The sequence below is a fragment of the Aptenodytes forsteri genome, unplaced genomic scaffold (genome assembly GCF_000699145.1).
Source record: "Aptenodytes forsteri isolate BGI_AS27 unplaced genomic scaffold, ASM69914v1 Scaffold96, whole genome shotgun sequence".
Classification (NCBI taxonomy): domain Eukaryota; kingdom Metazoa; phylum Chordata; class Aves; order Sphenisciformes; family Spheniscidae; genus Aptenodytes; species Aptenodytes forsteri.
This window is the reverse complement of record NW_008795029.1, coordinates 5,247,789-5,263,967: the sequence shown is the minus strand read 5'-3', so window position 1 is coordinate 5,263,967 and position 16,179 is coordinate 5,247,789. Positions and strand designations below refer to the sequence as shown.

At 41.4% G+C, this 16,179-nt stretch overlaps 1 protein-coding gene across 1 annotated transcript in view; it reads left to right on the top strand.

Annotated features, from left to right (window-relative positions):
• Nucleotides 1-16,179, top strand: part of LOC109279376 (opsin-3-like) — a 92,933-nt gene that overhangs the window by 72,483 nt on the left and 4,271 nt on the right. The gene's annotated exons all lie outside the window — the stretch shown is intronic.

Genomic DNA, 16,179 nt, shown 5'->3' with positions numbered 1-16,179 from the left:
TGGTGGGTGGTGAGCAATTGCATTGTGCATCACTTGCTTTGTATATTCTTCTATTATTATTATTATTACTATTTTACTTTATTTCAATTATTAAACTGTTATCTCAACCCACGAGTTTTCTCACTTTTACTCTTCCAATTCTCTCCCCCATCCCACCGGGGCAGGGGGAGTAAGCGAGCGGCTGCGTGGTGCTCAGTGGCCGGCTGAGGTTAAACCACGACAGTGTATAATGCAGGGACAGTTGTGTCAAGCCTCATTTTATGCACAAATTGGAACACACCTATTAAGTCCTGAAAAGAGACCCCGTTTGTTTAGTTCATGACCTTCTAGAGGTTCGTGGGCTTACCATAAGATTTATTATCTTAAGTTGTTATAATTTTTCATTAAAATTCATGTAGATGTTAATACTCATGATGTGTTTTTTCATCTCTTCACTGGTAGCTGGGCTGACTTTGAGTAAATAATGGTCAACATAAAAAAGTGATGGCTGCATTACCTTCTCAGCCATCTGGAAATGGCGAGAATTTTTGTCCAAATAGAATTGCACACCCAAGCTCTTAAGTTGAAAATGGGCCAGGTCAAAATGATCTCTTCGTGCAGAATACTCTACACTAAGTACAATATTATAGTACAGTTCAGAAGCATTTTGACTTTATTTCTCTCCCAACATGCAGTGTTATGACTTTTTAAAGTTGAGGGGCAAAGAGAGGAAAGGTCTCAAGGGCACCTTTGCTGCTGTCATAAGGTATAACTGCATTTTACACAGTGAGTTCAAAATTACTTTAGGAATTTCTCCCACAGCTCATGACAAAAAGATCAGTTCACAGAAATAACCTGGGCATTTAACTAGGGTCCCAAGCAGCCTCAGCCAGCCTTCATGCTGCCCCAGGCTACATCTTCGGTACAACCCAGCTGAGAATGTTGACATGAGCTCAGCCTTGTCCTGCTTGCCGTGGGGATGCTCTCTGGGGGGCTGGACTGGCTTCAACATCACAGACTTGCTTCTTTAGACCCAGGGCAAAAGTAGGAAGCAGGCAGCCAGGCCACCTCTCATGCAAGCAAAATATTAAACAAAATTGGAAACTAATAGACATGAATGAACAAAAACACAGGATAAGCACATGTGTTTTGGACTATATAATGAATTGCAACTTATGGCTAGGGAATGCAGTAATGGAAATGACATCCAGTTAAAAGATCTTCCTTTCTGGAAGACACAGAAAGTGAAGGGCAGCAATATCTCTTTACTTTATATATGATTTTAAACAGCATCTAATAGGCTGATGTCTCTTCCTATATTGCTCTTTTCATAGCACTGGAGAAACATGGGGCTTCACAGAAGTGGGAAGAGACCTCCACATTAGACAAGGGAAATGAATGGGTCAGAACACCTAGGGGAAAATGCAATGAGTAGGGTTTGTAAGCAAAGACAATGGGATCCTTTTGTAGTCCATATCCACTCTGCAAAGTGGCATTTTTGAAAGAAGGAGAAAAGAGGAGACTCCAAGGAGGGTGAAGCTGAGGTCAAATTTGAAGTGACAAGTAGTGCAGAAAGAGAGAGAGAGGATCCCTCAAGGGTCCGTACAGGGACCAATACTATTTGATATCTTCATCAAAGACATAGGGGGATTGAGTGCACCTTCAGATGACACCAAACTGAGTGGGGCCATTGATATGCTTGAGGGAAGGGATGCCATCCAAAGGGACCTTGACAGGCTTGAGGATTGGGCCTGTGCAAATGTTATGAAGTTCCAACAAAGGCAAATGCAAGGTCCTGCACCTGGGTTGGGGCAATCACCAGTATCAATATAGAATGGGGACTGAATGGATTGAGAGCAGCCCTGCCGAGAAGGACTTGGGGGTACTGGTGGGTGAAAAGCTGGACATGAGCCAGCAATGTGCGCTTGCAGCCCAGAAGGCCAACCGTATCCTGGGCTACATAACAAGAAGCATGGCCAGCAGGTCGAGGGAGGGGATTCTGCCCCTCTGCTCTGCTCTGGTGAGACCCCACCTGGAGGACTGTGTTCAGCTCTATGGTCCCCAGCATAAGAAAGACATGGACCTGCCTGGGCAGGGCCAGAGGAGGGCCACGAAAATGGTCAGAGAGCTGGAGCTGTTCTCCTTTTCCGCTGGGGTGAGGGTGTTGGTGTTGAGCCTGGAGAAGAGAAGGCTCCGGGAAGACCTTGTGGCCTTTCAGTATATAAAGGGGGCTTATGAGACAGATGGATAGAGACTTTTTACCAGGGCCTGTAGTGACAGGACAAGGGGCAACAGTTTTAAACTGAAAGAAGGTAGATTTGTATTGGATGTAAGGAAGAAATTTTTTAAGATGAGAGTGATGAGACACTGGAACAGGTTGGCTAGAGAAGTTGTGGATGCCCTGTCATTGGAATTGTTTAATGCCAGGTTGGACGGGGCTTTGAGCAACCTTATCTAGTGAAAGATGTTCCGGCCCCTGGAAGGGGGATTGGACTAGATGATCTTTAAATGTCCTTTCCAACCCAAACCATTCTATCATTCTATGATATAGAAAGTAATCTTGTCATGTAACACACTTATTAGGCCTTTTCTTGTCTCTTCCACATATTCTGTAAACCTGGATGACTAACCTATTTCTTCAGAGGTTTAAGTGATCAGTGTCATTTAGAATAAGCTCTTAGGCACGATGCAGGTAAACATGTCGATCTATTTGGACGAGTCAACTTTCAAAACAAAAATATAGTTGAATCTCAACTTAACAGGTCACATCCACCCTAGAGCATTTTCATTGAAATTAGCTTAGAAAAGAGGAACCGTTGCCTCGACTGTTCCCTGACAACCTTGCAGGTGATGCTGGTCAATAGAAAGGGTCATAGTCACACTCACAGGGAAATATCTGTAGGAAAATATTTGACCTCTAAAATCACTGTCACTATCCAAAGGGCAATAAAACAACAAACTCTTTAAGGATTCAAAGAATTTGTAGGGTTACACATCTCAACTTTTCTCCAGTACAGGGAAAACAGCTTCAGTCAAATTGTTTGCACTTGCCTATCGTGATCAGCCTATAGTTGTGCTGGGAGCTTCAGGACACCATTTACAATCAGCTATTTTTCATATACTTCCACCTGTAACATTAAACCTGCAGGGTAGAGTGATAAATGGAAGTTTCCAGTATCCAGAGATTACTACAGAAGCAAGGAATGTGGTATATTCACAGCTAAAAAAAAGGTGTTAGGATTCTTATAAGCAAGGCCCCTTGGTACCCTGTTTACTCTTGCAAGTATACACCAGCAGAAACTCAACCAAAGCAGTATTTCTTTGCTGTCTTCACATGTACATCTGTCCTCAGGGGAGTCTGGGTGGTCAAGAGCTCAGTCAGTGCTAAGAGAAATGCAGGAAAAAAGGATAAGGTATTAATGACTGTGCTGTTTCCCACTTGCCATTACTTCAGAGTGATCTAGAAGTTGGGTGTAAGTACTTGGCATTTTGGTATATTTTTCTGAACTGATTTCCAAGTTTGATGTGGACAGTTAAGGTCCTACAAAGGCGTACAGGATCTACAGGTAGAACGAACTTGTGCTGCTCTTCAAAATAGCATTGCCAAGCCACACTGAACGGACGTTACAGGACCTTCTGTTGCAGTGATCTCAGCTGCAACGCCAGGTCAGGGATCAGACTGAATTTTAGCCCACACCTTGGTCTGGCTAAGGTCAAGCATTAATTTAACCTCAGAATTCCCCATTTTAATTCTAATGCTTCTGCTTTTCTATAATATGTCCACATTTTACAGGCAGGTCTCCAGCTATGTATTTGCTGCAACTTACCATTTCAAAGCTGAATGCAGGCATAGGTCAGCTGAAGAAAAACAGCATCTCTAATGCAATGCAACAGATTATATGAACAAAGAATTTATTTGCTTTATGAGTACAATCAAATTCAACAGATGAAAAAGATTTGAAAAAGTAAGTGTAACCCTGGAGATAATAGAACCTCTCATTTTCCTCTCCTGTCCAATCACTGAATAATCTCTAGTGATATGGCAGTGGCATATACTAAAATTTTATCCAGAGCAGGATGTTTTTGTACATTTTGTGTCAGTTGACATTACTTCTCAGAGTTTTACTGTGTCTACCAGGTATATCTTTGCAGTCTTGTATCCAGCTAACAGTTCAAGCAACAATCATTTCACATTAGGTGGATTGAAAGAAAAACAAAATGAGATTTCCTAGTCAGAGAATATTTTTCAGCATTAATGTAACCTCCTCTAAACAAATATTGTTAATTGATTTAATCCTCAGTATCCTTGTAAAGCAGATAATTATCATCATCCTAGTTTTACAGCAGGAGAAATTTGAGGTCAAAGGTTAGATTACTGCTCAAAACTTCATGAACTTGCATGGTAAGTCTAATTCAAATCTGTAGAAGTTTATTTTATAATTTAATCATGATGTCCTTCCTTCAGGGCAAAAAAGCTGCTGTACTCAAGGAAATAATGGTTGCCACAGTATGGAAAATACAACATAAAACTATACTGGGCCTGTAATTCATTAGAATAAATACCTTTTCATTATAAACTGCATCATTTAATGCAATTCAGAAATTTGACAGTGTCCAAATGAAAACAAATTTGAGGTTCCTTGTCTTTTGAAGTAGAAGGTGTTGCAGAGCTTTGTTCCTCTGATGTTTAGTATAGTAACTGCTTTCCAACTAAATTTATTTGTAGCCAGTTTATAAACCTTTATTCCTGATTTACTCAAGGAGCCCTTCTTCTTTGGTAGTTGTCTTCTCTTCATACTGGGACATACTTGGGACACTGCAAACAGATCACCTTCTGTCTCCATATTGTTAGGCTGAACTAGTTTAGTTCTTTTCATTTCCTCCAGTGACCTAGGCTCTTCATCTTTGCTGATCTCTTCTCCCTGGTATTCAGTGACAGAACACGTGGGAACAGTTCAAAGCTCCGTGAGGGGAGGTTTAGACTGGACAATAGGAAGTATTTCTTTACCGAGAGGGTGGTCAAACACTGGAACAGGCTTCGTGATAGGTTGTCGATGCCCCAAGCCTGTCAGTGTTTAAAAGGCATTTGGACGATGCCCTTAACAACATGCTTTAACTTTTGGTCAGCCCTGAAGTGGTCGGGCAGTTGGACTAGATGATCGTTGTAGGACCCTTCCGACTGGAACTATTCAATTCTATCCTATCCTATCCTATTCTACTGATGTCAAATCTAAACACAAACATCTTTAGTACTACTGTTTGCTATACGTAATCTCATGCTCAAAAGTAGTCAGGGCTCTTGATACTGTGCAAATGCCTGTGACCAAGAATATGCCCAGTTGCCGTCACTAGTGTGTAGTCATAGCAAAAGCAGTCCTGCAAAGGTCCTATCTTTCATTGTAGTATTCCCTTGCTGTGTAGGCAAGGGGCCACTCTTGTGGCATGGGCATGCGGTGGCAAAAGCAACACTCCAGTGAACGACACATTGGCTTCATAGTGCTTTCCTCTTCTATTTTTCCCTTGTAATAACTCTTCTAACTCTCTGAAATGACGAACCAGTTATTCAAATTATAACCCTTTTGGTAATCATGCTTGGGACTGTATGATCTGGGAAACAACGTCTTAGGAGTCCACTGGATGTTAGTAGAGGACCAACACTTCAATGCATTAGGAGTTATTTCTTGTTTCTGTCTTGTTTGCAGTGCTTAACTCTCTTGATTATTGTTATCTTCAGAATCTGAACTGAAAACAAGAACATCAGCTCTACAGTGACTTCTTAAATCCCTTTATTCTATCTAAATTAGGACCAGATTTTCAGAAATGGTTGTATAGAAATATGCAGGGGTCCATTATATAGGATACAACTACTGTATACCAAGTACTTTATGGATGACCTTGCTTCAGATTAAATATATTATCCCTTTAGGGGAAATACTTACTCAAGACCTTACAACTCACCCAGGGCTTTATAAGACTTCTGTGTATGCTGGCTTTAGGCCAATAGGAATACACTACAAGTAGGATTCAAAGGTTAACCAAAAACATATATAACTTGTCTTCCTTTTCACCTTCACTGCCTTCTCTCTCAGTGATGGCCAACAGCAAAATCAAGGGACTTCTATGTGAGTTATAAAACAAAAACCAGGCAATTTTGTAACTTGTCGGGCAGTTTCCCATTAAAGCATTTTCTTGGTGCAAAATGTGGTTTCTGCAAAATTAGAAGCTGTTAATTTTGCCAATTTTATTTTCAGCAGGGAAAAAGATAAGGACAAAATGTCCCATTTCAGGCCGGATCTCCATGCCTAAGCCTCTACACCTTGATTCCTGTAAAATATATCTTCAATGAAAAACACTGTCCTTCACCCAGGCAGATCAAGCTCCCTTACCAGACTGCATCCCCCATGCACCAGTGCAGTAACAGTGGTGGCTCAGCTAGGGGAGGACATGCAGTGAAGTGTTGTCCAGCCCAGAGATCTGGTTTATCGGGGAACAGGCAGAATGAAGCTGAACTTTAATTCCCTGAAGGCATCTACCTGTAATTGGATATTTTGACAGTCCAAGGTTTTGTCTGGAATTTTTTGATAATTTGTTTTGGTTTTGTCCGAGGTAAGAAAGAAATTGTAGAAGAATTAAAAATTCCATCACAACAGAAATTCTGGTTTCTCAATCCAATCGGTTCTGTTATTGCATTACATACACATAAAACCAAACAATTGCTAGCAAAACACAGTCACAACTCAAACCACCCTCGGTAATTTCTAGTTCTGTCTTGGGTAAAATCAATACCTAATTGGCTGCAAACCAAGAAGAAGATAAAAAACTGGAAAGACTTGGTTCCCATCCCTTATACCCACCACTTACCACACTGCAGCTCTCATTGCCTGAAAAACAGTGTGAGCTTTCTAACAAGAGCCCTCATCCAGCAGCAGGATGCTTATCTGGTAATTAAAGGTTCTTCCAGCATTCCCATATCAGAGCACCTCCAGTATTTCATTAATAGCAACTGATGGAAAGATCATTTTGGACAACAGAAGCTGTAGCAACAGGGCAGGTGGAATGGGAATCTGGGGGAAGGGAGGGCTCGTAAGAACCTGTGTTTTAGCCAGAGGTAGACTGAAAGATAGTACTGAGGAGGACTTGGTAGATAAAATGCCCAAGAGCTGCTGAAGTTGGGGTGTGTGTGTGTGTGAGTGTTAGCAGAATGTAAGACAGTGACCCACCCTCAAGCAAAAAGACCCTGAGTAATTCACAAGGGAAGATAGCCAACGGTATCATACTACAAAAATAACCTCATGAAAATAAGGCTTTGAATTTCCTTGTGCAGTATTCTTGGTCTCAGCCTAAGTGCAACTCTGTAAGAAACATCTGGAAGAACTGTTTTCCCTAAACATGCGTTACACACATAGCCAAGGATAGGCAGCTCATAACCCACAGCAAAAAAGAACACAATAGGATCACATTTCTACATTTATTAATGTACTTTCGTCATAGCAGAATTGGGGCAGAAATGTATTGGCATAAACCCATCACAGTCAGCTGGAGTCTTTCTTTTAATCCTTGGGGGCTGATCCAGAGTCCATGGGTGAAGAACTGAAAATACAAGAAGAAACTGGTAGGCAGAACAGCATATTGACTATGACTAAATAAACACATACATTTTTTCAAGTGTCAAAATACTTCTCATTGTTATTCTTTGAACTTTCAGCAAAATGGGAGTTATTTCAAAATGACCTGGAATCACTCATCCCATATTACAGGGGTAATAGACCCTTCATTTCTCCTCATGAATTAAAATGTTACTGTAGGGACTGGTAAATTTGCTGCTCCCTCTGTCAGTCAGGATCCATCAATCACACTGCAAAGCCCTAAACAATTCTGACTTAATGAAATGGGAATAGGAAATAGGGGCAGGATCCATTTTGTTGCTATTCACTGAAGTTCTTTGCTCTTCTTGTTCCTCACATTGCTGTAGGAAACTCTTCTTAAGTTTCTTTTAGGTAGGAGGAATTAACTTCACATATGCTACCCCTTTTGTATACTGTATGGGTTTTAGTAGCTCTGTTTAAGGCCAGGGAAGAGCATGTGCGAGATAAATATCACCATTCGTCTTTTTTTCCTGCAGTGATAAATCCCATTGAAAGCAACAGTGCTGTCTTAAACCACTGTGCATTGAAAACATAGTAGCGTTGTTAATTTTGTGCTTTCACGTGCACAGCCAATCCCTTTGAAATTCAGCAGCCATGCTGGTTACATTGAAGTATGGGTAAAGAAAAGTTTCTGTTTCCTCTAAGAAAATAACTATCCCCAGTTTATGATCCCTGCAGCTTTGATCTCTCACTTTGTTCACTTTATATGAGAGAGCATATTTCATGAGGACTTACTTACCTAAAAAGAGTACTTCTAAATGATTAAGGATTATCTGAAGAGTATGTTATATCAATGAAAATAAGGTAATACTTCTCAGACATTAGTATAAGTGCTTTTGTTTCTGCTTTCCCTGCTCTTCCACCATGGAAGAACTTCGTTAGTATCATTTCAGTAACAGCTTATTGATTTGTTTTCTTCTCATCTCATCTCTACTGTTCTTGGGATGCTCCAGCTGCTCATTCCAATGCCTAATGGCCTGATAGCTACATTTAGCCCCGTGCATTTGTAAAGTCTAAATTAGGTCCATCAGATAGCGTATAATTCCATTTGTATAGAAGAAAACAAGCACTGAAAGAAACCGAAAAACAACCCAACACCTCCAGAGAGGAATATTGCTAGGGGAGAAAAATAACGTTGCTTGATCCAGTAGGAAGGTTCAGCAAATCCCCCCGTCCTCTTTTCTGAGAGAGCAGGCTCAGAAACAGGCCCAGAGCAGAACTTTCCCCACCTTTCCTTCCTGGTCATCTGCCCATACATCTGTCCTCCTTGTGCTCAGGATATAGCACCTTATATGAGCCTCCTGGTTCACATGCCTCATGAGCAGCAAGGCTGGGCCTAGGGGTAGACCTCAGGCACTTTTAGCTTGCACAAGAGACACACCTCATGTTTCTTGTCTTAACTTGCCAAAATTTCTTCCTACTGTCCCTGTCTTAATCCAAGGTGTAGATACTTTGGATCAGGAATACCGCCTAGTCTACAAAACATCAGACAACTCACAAGTCATGAACTCTAGCTTCTTGAGGCATGTTCACGTTACGCTTCCTTGAACTGCTATAATAATGACTAAACTATGCTTAACAGACCAAAAAAAAAAAAAAAGTCTTCTAGTTTTATAGAAAACAATCCAGAATCCCCCATTTCCCTCCCTCTGAGGACTTCACCTGCACAGGAGACATACCTGCTGCACATGGTAGCAACAGTGCAGGATGTAGCCAGTACACCACATGCATCAGCACTCCAGGACTGAGGGTGGAAAAACCCCACTGTTTAGAAGGTGGGCCAGCAAAATATTTTAATCAGGAAGCTCAGTTGCAGTCAGACGCCTGTCTGGGAGCGAGGCAATTAACAGCAGCTGACACAGCCTGGAGTCAGCACTGGTAGCGATTTTCGCCGCTGGCTGCTTCCATAAACTCAAGGCAGCTGTGATGTCTATTGCCTGCCCTCCTGAACCCCTTGGGGTTCCTGGAGTCCTCTCACAAGCATATATGGAGTTGTTGCTACAGTAATAATCCCTTATCCGTCAGCATCCTGTAACCAAGAGGGTATTTGATTCATATTTGTCTATGCGCAGAAACAGGTCACCAGAGGGAATGGGTTTCCTTATTTCAGTTATCATATAGATGACTGTAAGCACATGGAGGTTGTTCAGAGTGTAGCAATGTAACCCCACAACTCTGATGGCATTAGTCTTTTCTCAGTTTAATTTGTGGGATTCATGTGTTTACAAAGAAGCTGAGCCTCAGCAGAAGTTAATTACCGTTCATAACTCTACCTTAGTTCTTCATTTTAAGATCACATCCCACCACACTAAACCTGACAGCAGCGAGATGACCACCAACAGATGAGTTGGGTTCCTCTCCAAATGTGCAGAAAAAAATAAGAAAACAAACAGCTAAAACCGATTAAGTGACTATTAGGAAAAAGTAGCAGTTCCGCCTTTGCATCTGGTATGGTACATTTTTCTAGCTGTTTCTTTCTCCTTCCTTGCTGTGTTTCATCATTCCTTGTCTCTCCCCCTTCCTTCCCCTGGAGCCCTTTCTTTACTTTTATAATTTTTAGGAATTCAGCAATCACACCAGCAATGCCTCCGCCTGTGATTTGTAAACAACCTACTTACGCTGCCAGTTCTCTGGTGGCTACTCTGGCTGCAGGGGAAAAAAACCCACTGTGTTACTGCATTACAGTTAGCTCTGTGTCACTTTATTATATTCAGTTAGCATTTCCATCAAACTTAATAAGCATTTACTTGAACATTAGCATATTTTTAGGAAAAAGAAATCACAGGGCATGCACTTCTAACTTGCCTTGGGTATCAAGGCATGAAGCTCAGGGGTCAGGCTGTACTTAACTTCCGCAAAAGTGCAGTAATTTCTTTGAAGTGCTCTATCTGTAGTAACTTACCATTGTAAGAAAGTAGAATCTAAACATTAAGAATAAGGAAAGATACATGTATGGAGTGGACATTGGTAGGTTTTGGGGTGCAGCAGATTAATCCATGCTACTTTGATGAAACGATCAAATTACCCACGTGTCACCCTGGAAAGATCAAGATGCTAGGAATACTGTGTTCAGTTTTGGGCCCCTCACTACAAGAAGGACATTGAGGTGCTGGAGCGTGTCCAGAGAAGGGCAACGAGGCTGGTGAGGGGTCTGGAGAACAAGTCTTATGAGGAGCGGCTGAGGGAACTGGGGTTGTTGAGCCTGGAGAAAAGGAGGCTGAGGGGAGACCTCATCGCTCTCTACAACTACCTGAAAGGAGGTTGTAGCGAGGTGGGTGTTGGTCTCTTCTCCCAAGTAACTAGTGACAGGACGAGAGGAAATGGCCTCAAGTTGCGCCAGGGGAGGTTTAGATTGGATGTAAGGAAAAATTTCTTTACTGAAAGAGTGGTGAAACATTGGAACAGGCTGCCCAGGGAAGTGGTGGAGTCCCCATCCCTGGAAGTATTTAAAAGACGAGTAGATGAGGCACTTAGGGACATGGTTTAGTGGACATGGTGGTGTTGGGTTGACGGTTGGACTCGATGATCTTAGAGGTCTTTTCCAACCTCAATGATTCTATGATTCTATGAAAGCTAGAATAGAAATCCAACCAAACCGCAAGTGCTAGTGGACTGTTCATACTGATTGATGAAGTAGTCCCACAGTAAGCCACTACTTAATCATCACTGCAAGTGCAGTTTCCTGCAGAATAAGGTGGCAGGTGTGATTATAGCAAAAGACTGGCTCTTCCCTCACTTATCTAGCTGTTCTTCAATGGGTTCATGCTGCAGTCGAGACAGCAAGTTGGAGCAAGCATTCTGAAACATGTCTTACAGCCAGATCACAACAGGCGAGCTAATAATGCAGATAAACAGACCAAAATGCCTGTATGAAGTTTGACCTGTCAGAAAACTATGCCCCTCAGAGCTGCTCAAGTGAAACACAGCTGACTTCTATGAATAAAAAGATAAAAGATAACTCCTTCAAAGGCACATTGTTCAGAAAGGGGCAGTCCAATTTTGGGAATAAGCCTGAAAATGAGTTGCTTCCAAGGTTCCCTGAGATACTATCAGAAAGGTAATGTCACACCTCCTAGAGCTGTCACTGCTAAAGAATAGGGAGTACAGCAAGATGTTCTCTGTACCCAACACAATATAGTTCATGGGTTTCAACCTCCTACTGAGATAGTGGTTTGTATGCAATGAGACAAGAACGTCATAGACAATGATGTTTACTGAGCATTTTATCATATGGAATACAATGATCATGTTTTGTTGGTTTTTTAAATGAAAAAAAGCAGAGTAAAAGCAAAGTTGATGGATTTGAAAAGCATCAATTAGTTGGTTCGTTCACGCATCCCAGCATTCAGTTTATCCCCTAGTGTAGCTTATTGTTCCGAGTTTTCTGAGAGGTGTTACTTGCATATCGTGACATACAGTAATTATCCCCTCAACACTGCCTGCCAGGAGGTGGCGTAACACACAGGATGAGCTGCATGATTACTGGCTGCCAGGAGTTCACGTGACAGCAATCCAACTTTTATCATTCCGCTAATGTGTAACTAGCTTTATTGTCGGCATGGACTCACGGTGACTCCCTGGGATGAAAACAGTGACTGTCACCTCCATTGGCCCAACTCCAGCCACTGCGTAGTTCAAAGAATACCAAAAGCAGCAGAATGCCTCACATTTAATGGATGTAAGCACACTTGTAGTGGTTAAATTACACCACAGACTGAATGGCAAGTTATGTTTTCCCTTTGGTAAGTTGTTTTTCAATTAATTGATAAAAAAGTCTGTTCTTATTTTTTAAGACATGACGCTGGATTCCTTGAATGGGTGGCACAGCCATGTAGCTGAAGTTTACCAGCATTTCAAGTACAACATCAAGTCACCAGAGGGTGACCTCCTTAGAGGGCTTGACTATCCCAAGAAATCTACTGCCAAAGCTAGAGCAGTATGGTATATTCTCCCAGGGGAATCCTAGAGCACCTGCTCGGGTAGACGTGTTCATTTTAGAGTAAAACTGGCCTCACAGTATTTGCCTCTTTTCCGTAGTGTGCTGTGAAAGCTACTTGTCAGCCTATCCGTCCGTTTCCATTTGAGATTTCATTGCAATTGTGGGCAGAACCGACAGGCACCTTCCCTGTTTCGTGCCATCTGCAGTTCAGTGTCATTCACTCAAGACAATATGAAAAGACCGGCACTCCTAAACAAATGAAAACAAATGTTTTATTTACAGGAAAAAATCTGTACACTGTGCATACATAAAAATATACAAAATCATAATAGAAAATATAAAAAGGGTTAAAATGTATACAAACACTGCTTAAAAATGTGACTCCTGTAAAATCTTAAGCTTTGTTATTAGAGTACACATTCATTTAAAAAAATCATCATACAAAATAATTCCCAAAGCTATTAAAAAAGTACACAGTCTATATTTGAATAGTTCAGTGACTACATATTATAAGAGTGATGAGATGATATGGATAAATGTAAGGCTTGTACACAGAACTCTTATTTCAAGAACAAAATTCTGAATCTGATCACTAAGCCAGAGAGAAGAAATTTGCAGTGTCAAAATTCATTCAATGATGCAGGTATGCCCAGACATGGGCTACTTTAAATTTCAAACAGTTAAATCAGGTATCCTCCTTGCGTGTGAGAGGATAGCTCCCGGGAAAGATTCAGATGCTTTCTAATGAGAGTCTTCTGAATTACCTACTTCAAAAAACAATTTCATTTACACAATGCACATCAACTTTGGAGAGCATGAAGGGAAAAATAGTAGCCATTTATTTTTGCAGTCAATGCATTTAATTTTCCTTTCATGGTACATCTGTGTCATTGTCCAAATGGCATTTTCCAACCTTAAAAACTGCTGAAGAAAAAGGAAACGAAAAGAAACCCCCCACTATGGACTGGACCGGTCCACGTGTGTTTTGAACTCCTGTTCAGTTCAATCCATCTCTAAAATGACTGCGTCCAGTCTGTGCAACCATTGAGTGTAGACTCTTGTCTTCATTTAAGAAAAAAACTGTCTCAGTTTTGCTGACTTTGGCAAGAGATCTACAGCAAGAAGTTCAGAATTTGGATGTTTTCACCAAAGAAAGTGTCCTGACCAAAGACATGCAATGATTTAGCTAAATTTGTAGAGAGAGAGTGTAGATTAGAGCGTGTAAATCACCCCCCTCTTTCTCCAAAGGTATGTATTTCTTGTAATTTCACTGACTTTACCAGAGTTTCAACAGCATAAAACTGCATAGCACGGTAAAAAAAGAAGATGTAGTCGTTTAATCCAAGGAATGACTGACGGAGCTGTGAGTTTATGCTCAGGTAAGCTTTAGAACAGTAAAGGAATGGAACAATTTTTTCTAGCAAAAAAGATTTTGGCTCAAAATGAGGCAAAATCTTCCTTTTTTTTTTTCTTGAATAAACAGAAGAATACCTTGATTTAACCATCCAAAGGCTGAATGCATAAAATGATAGAGCACCACAAGTCAAAAAAGCTACAGAATTCACAGTGGAAAAAAGAGCATAATGAAATTCAGCATAAACTCAGCACGTTTCCTTAAGCTACTGCTGTGTTTCTGGTTTGTTTCAGCTAAGTGCAAATGTTGTCCACAGCATCAGGGCACAGAAATGAGGCTCGATAGCTTCTGAAGGCAACTTACTCCTACTTGTCAGTAAAACTCCATAAATGTAAAACCTGCATCATTGCCACAAGTGTGAAGGGAGCTCAGGGGTCCACTAGCAGAGGCATTTGTTTGGCTGATGATGCACCTCAAGAGCGGGGTTTGGGCAAACCTCTCATCTACGGTGCCGTTCTACTGTTAGGGTGCGACAGCCACACGGGAGAGCTACAAAGCCATGCCTGTATCTTTTTCCCAAAAAACCCCACGATCTGGGTGGGAAAATGCATTGTTCTACTGTTGGGCCCCCCCAGCCACACGGGAGAGCTACAAAGCCATGCCTGTATCTTTTTCCCAAAAAACCCCACGATCTGGGTGGGAAAATGCATTTCCTTTCACATTGTCTGCATTTAATGTATGTATCTAAAACCAGCACTCTCACGCATTATTATTTTTATTAAAAGATACATGGTTCAGTGTTACTACACACTCATTGTTTCAAACTTACTGAATGTGATTCTTTGTAAAGATCTCTCTGCCCTTGCGAGGGATGGGGAAACGCCCGTAAATGCAAAAATACCTGGTGGGTTCTTAAAAAAGCCACCAGTGCCAATGCCACAGAGTGTCAGCAGTGGTGAGGGGAGCACCTCTGCAGGTCCTCTGTGTTCCCCCTTTATTTCTGCCCCTTCCCCTCTTGCAGCAAGTGGAGGTGAACCCTCAGTTAGCAGATCAGGCACACTTGCACTTGTGCCAAAAACCAAAGGAGGACAAGACAAGGTAGGGGAGTAAGATCTCTTGAAGCGGCCACAAGGTGTTTGAGCAGGCAGACCAATGGAACGTCACAGTGGAAACCAGTGTTGGGAAGCCGTGCCAGGGGATCCTTATTTTTTCAAGAAGACGGGCATCACAAGTCGGTCTTCCTCCTCTGTGAGCAAGCAAGCGTTTGCAGCACAGCTCTGCGGCATCTTCTGAGGTGATGGTGCTACAGCACCCACATTTGCACTTGTGGAAGGAGCACTGACTGCCATATAAATCAGGATGCAGCAAAGAAAAAATTTCTGCTGGGAGGGCTTGAATGCGCACAGTCCAGTAAATTAAAAATACACAGTTCATTTTATGAAGTCTCGGACCTGATACTGCATTGTTATTTAAATGATGTCTTAAGTAGATATGCTAAGCACTTGTTCCATGAAACTTCATAATTCGCCTCATTCTGTACAACAGCTATGTTGATTATTCTGACAAATTACGGAGGGAATAATACAACATAATCCTGCTGTGGGTAGCTGAGTAATGCAGCTAGTATTCTTCTTCGTGAAAATCAAAGTTAAAGGTTAGTGGTTGCAGACCAGTCAAAGTGATATGCTTTTTTTTCTTTTCAGACTTGAGAATTTCCTGCTTATGGAAAAGTAGCATATTCACTAGTCCTAGAAAGCTAATCAACTCCCTTCCTTTACAAAGATGTGGTAGCTAACCACACGTACAGGAAAGAGAGACATGCTTGATTGCACTGTTCAGACTTCATATGTTTTGGAAACAGGGTACCAAACATATGGAAAAATAGATTAGTTCTGTGTAGGTTATCTGTTCTCCACAAGATTAAATAACAGTGTTATTAACTTTAAGAATAAAAGTTGCCACCATACATAACATTAAAAAGAAATCAGTATGCAATATATCCAGAATCTAAGGCTAATATGAGTAAAACCTCTTCATTTTGACACGTACCAAAATGATTTATGGACATAACTATCCACACAACACAGAAGTACAGTTTTTAGATCATCTGGACAAACTTTCTGTCAACAAGAGGAATCTTAAGAGGATCATGAAGCCCAAATTAAGAGACTACATGGGAAAAAAGGCGAAGTCCTCTGTAGGACACATATTCTTCACTTCTGAGGAAGGAAAATCATCAGACCCAAAGAGCAGAGCGAGAG